A 4,941-nucleotide genomic window follows, 5' to 3' on the forward strand; every position below is an offset into this window, starting at 1 on the left:
ACACACACACACACACACACACACACACACACACACACACACACATGATATATACAGGCACTCACTCACAGAGAAACACGCACCAAACAGCACACGCAGGCACGCACACACTGAGTGACTGTCACATCGGAACTTACAATACCAAATAACTTACTACTTACTTATTTACTACCCGTTACGCCATCTGGCGTTAAGGGCAGCAACAAAGGATCTCCAGCTCTGTCTGTTTTAGGCCATCTTGGTCGATGTCCCCCACGACATACCAAAGAACACGTCATGGCAATAAGAAACATAGGTGGGCAAGCTGTTCAAATGTTCAAATTCTAGAAAGCAAAAGTTTTCAGAAGAGACGAATTAATATTTTTTTTAAACCCGTTTCATTCTTTTAACAATTGTACCTACTTTAGGAATTGTTCTTGCTTTTTTTAAACATCAGAAATTGAATTTTGACCCAATCATTAATTAGTTAAGGCACGTCCAGCCAATAACCCTGATTAAGACACTGCAATAAAAACAATCTTCAAAATGTTGGGTTTAGTACATTTTTACAGCTGGCCGACGATTTTACGAAGAAAATGTGAAGAAAAAAGGAAGCTGTCATACGTGGAGCCTGTCCGAAACGCCCACCCACGGTCGAGAAGAAAAGAGGTCATCATAGTCATTATACTGAAGCTTTAAAAAAAAACCCACGAGTGGCCGTTTGTACAGGTGATTGTCTTGGACAGGTGTTCGGTAGAGCAGTTTCGACTGTATTTCACAATACGTGTAAAGAGGGAGACCATTCAAGGAAACCCGGAGAAAAAATGTGGAGTGGACTTGAGGCTCGAAGGGGCGATAAATAGACACGGGGTCACTTAGGAAGCTTTTAAGAAGACTGACTCTGACGTCAATGGCAGATTGCGGTGGCTGGAAATCTTGTAAGTCATGGAAGGTGTGATACTTAGACCTTACCGAAGGAGGAACCAACTGTTTGTTTTAGGAGTTTGCTGACATATTGGACGTAACCAAAACGCCGTGGGTTCGAACCGAGTCAGGTCAGGGAACGGCACTTAATAATGTAACCGGCTATAGGCAGGAAAAGATCTGGTCAGTTTGTTATAGTGTTTGAACGCTTAATTGACTGCTTGAACTGTACGCTTCCAGGAAGTCGAGTATGTTTATGAGTGTTCTGCAGGGGTAGTAATGAAGACTGTAAAGCGCATATTATATATAGCTTGCTTTTGAGGGGCTATACAAATGCTATACAGGCTATACATTATCCCAATATTTTGATCTTCCAATAAACCGTACATGCTTTTGAAGGATGGTCTCAAAGATTTCAAGAAAGCAGGCTGAAAAATCTTTCTGAAAGCCCGAACATAAACTAACGGAACCCACCCGAATTGGAACATGGGGCTATCGCAGGTGTTAGCCTCTGTAAGAAGATGCTCATTTATACTTTACTACTTTCTATTTTTTACATCTCAATGAAAGTGAAAGTTCTGAAATGCTATGCATGGTCAACCTTTTTATATGGCTGTGAATGTTGGACAATTACTAAATGCAGTGAAAATAAAATAGAAGTAACAGAAATGTGGTTTCTTAGGAGACTGCTGAGAATATCGTAGAAGGAAAATATATCAAATGAGGCAGTACTTACGAAGCCTACGTGGGACGCTCACTGTTAAAAATAATCAGGAAAAGACAAATTGCAGTTTTTGGGACTCCTGAATAGACTGAAAAGTCTTGAACGTCTAGCTCTCACTGGCAAAACTGAAGGCAAAAGAGGCAGGGGTAGGCCCAGAGCAACCCACTTAGAGAACCTAAACAGATGGGAATGATCAGGGTAACGTAGCTTTTTTAAGAGCAGCCAAGCAAATGAATGAATGAAGAACCATGATCGTCGATGTCTGCCGCAGATCTGGCACTTGATGATGATACTACTTTGCTTTTTTTACCCTGTATGTTGGGTAGGACTTTGACTCCTTCATGTTTTGACTAGAGGATGTTTTGTTTTAGTAAGAGTTTTACAGCACTTGCAACACAATAAGGTCATATAAGTGCCAAAGATTAGAGGTGTTACAAGAGAGTAACAAACACAAAAAAGGAGGGGGAGATAAAGACAATAGATTTTTTTTATAGGAAAGAAGGAGCAAACCACACCATAGCACCCGCCAACCACCCACTGAGGAGGATGTGTTGGGAGTGTGGGAATATGTGTTTGTGTGTGTATGTGTATGTGGGGAGGGGGGTGGGGTGGTGGAGGGGTAGTGGGGGAAGGAGTGGGGTTGGGGGGGGGGGGGTAGAATAGTATCTGTTTGACTTCGAACTGAAATGAACCATAAAAATCTGCCGCCCCCCAAAAATAAACCTGCGTTATTTATCAGAGTATTTCCAAGAGTCCTTCTAGACCCTCATCCCAAGCGACAGGAGAGTGGAGCGGCAATCTCAAATGAGCTTATGTTTTTTCCCTTCATTAGATTAAACTGATAAGACCGACGTTAGACGTTAGGCGTAAGACGTAGACGTAGAGGTATGACACAGGCGGAAACCGAGGAGTCACGGCGGATTATGAATGAACCGTTGACAATCTGCTGCAGGTGTCGGGTACTTATAAATCGACAGTGACAACAACAACGATAATGACAACGACAACGATAATAACAACGATAATGACAATGACAATGACAAAGTCAACGATAATGACAATAGCAACGATAATGACAACAACAACGATAATGACAATGGCAATAGCAACGATAATGACAACAACAACGATAATGACAACGACAACGATAATGACAGTGACAATGACAGTAACAAAGACAACAACAACAACAACGATAATGACAACGACAACGATAATAACAACAACAACGTTAATGACAACGATAATGGCAATGACAACGACAATGACAACGATAATGACAACGTTGACATAAACGGACAATGAACATTATCACAGCCACGCTGCGGATGATCCTGGTTCGAATCCTGAACCGGCGCTTCTTCATCCTGCCTTACTCGGAGAGTTTTCAAGGCTCCACAACCATAACTTTGCTTGATCCCATTGGAAGAGAACATTGAATCTTGACGCTTAGCGCCTAAACACTTCCTCTGCTATACATTCGCACCTAAACTCTTCCCCCACCATACATTCGAGTCTAAACTCTTCCTCTGTAAACTCTTCCCCCACCATACATTCACGCCTAAACTCTTCCTTCACCATACATTCGCCCGTAGACTCTTCCTTCCTCCACCATACATTCGCGCCTAAACTCTTCCTCTCTCAACTGTTCCTCCGCCATACATTCGCGCCTAAACTTTTCCTCTGTAAACTGTTCCTCCACCAGACATTCGCGCCAAAACTTTTCCCTCCTCCGTCATACATTCGCGCCTAAACTCTTCCTCTGTAAACTGTTCCTCCGCCAGACATTCGCGCCTAAACTCTTCCTCCACCATACATTCGTGCCTAAACTCTTCCTCTGTAAACTGTTCCTCCACCAGACATTCGCGCCTTAACTCTTCCTCCGTCATATGTCATATGATACTTCGATACATCACTGCCTTTCTTCCCACCATAAAAAGACCATGCGCTGATAAATTGCAACTACGAAAGAATTAAATAACTTTACCCGTAAGCCCCTAAGGCGTTCACGTTTGTCTGGTTTTTAAAAAAAAGTTTAAGTAAGAGTTTTACAACCATTGCAACACAATAAGGTCGTAATTATTTCAAAGGGGACATTGACCATACCCCAAAAAAAGACCACCCCACGAGATGGTTGTCCGCAGCCCGTCCATAGATCAGTATCTCACAACAAACCCTCAGAGCCAGCGACAATACCGCGCTGACTAATTACCCCACACATAGAGTCATAGAGCAGCTCGCCTTACCCGTCTCAGACGAATGTTTACATACGGTCGCTTTTAAGCACAAGGGGGCTATCCCGAAAAAGGCTGTTTTGAGAAAATCGAAGGTAAAGTTTTTGCCCCTTGTTCAGTTTCTTTAAAAGACAAGGAGAGTTTTCTTTATAACTAATCAATTATACACACAAAAGAAATCAAACTTCATTTATAGGTAGGGTAATGCCCACTTTTGGTGTAGATCAAGATTTCTGAAAACCCCTGAAATCTGGCTTAGCCCTCTTGTCCTTAAAAGTGTCCTTACATTGTGAGCCCCAACCACACAGGGTATACACAGTGCACACTGCTCATTGAATCCACTTGATTGAATCGGGGCCAGCCACGATTTTTCTCCATGGATGGACAAGTACCTATTACCAAGGGCACACTGACAATCGAATTCACCTGATTGAGCCAATTTTTTTTCTCCATGTTGCGGCTGGAAAAGTTACCCTATTATTTTAAGAACAAGTCAGCCGAATCCGGCTTAATTCGACAGTGTCCTACAAAATCAAACGCGTTTATTTTTCAAGGTCGTGAGTCGAATCGGTAGTATTGTAATTGTACTTTGTACCAAATTAAAGGTAGCTTTTGGGTTTAAGTTGGAGTAAAGAGAAATACATCGACACTGACAATGATGGTTTTTTAGTGCTGGTGAAAAGTAAGACAGACCTGTAGTGCCCCCCCCAGGGGGAATTAAGGAAAGAGGACCAACCAGTGGCGCACTCCAACCCCCCCCCCCAAACCACCGGCAAAGGCAGCTATTGTCCCTCAAAGGAGAAAATCTGGCTGGCTCCGACTTATTCGACTGAATTCGATTAGCAGTCCAGTGTGCACTGATCATTACAAAGTACTACAGCGCTGCAATATTCCCCTCCCTCCTCATTACAGACCTTTTCTTGTGAATCACTCACCGAGTCAGTAAGCCTTGACTTGTTTGCCTGTACCTAAACCTCTTAACGCTGACTCCATAAGCTATACTCTTGCTCTATCGTCTAACCTCGTGTTGTTTTTCCCAGCTTGTTGTGTCGCTTCGTCACAGGCAATCAGCCCCCCCCC

This window comes from Aplysia californica, unplaced genomic scaffold (genome assembly GCF_000002075.1).
Source record: "Aplysia californica isolate F4 #8 unplaced genomic scaffold, AplCal3.0 scaffold00621, whole genome shotgun sequence".
Lineage (NCBI taxonomy): Eukaryota > Metazoa > Mollusca > Gastropoda > Aplysiida > Aplysiidae > Aplysia > Aplysia californica.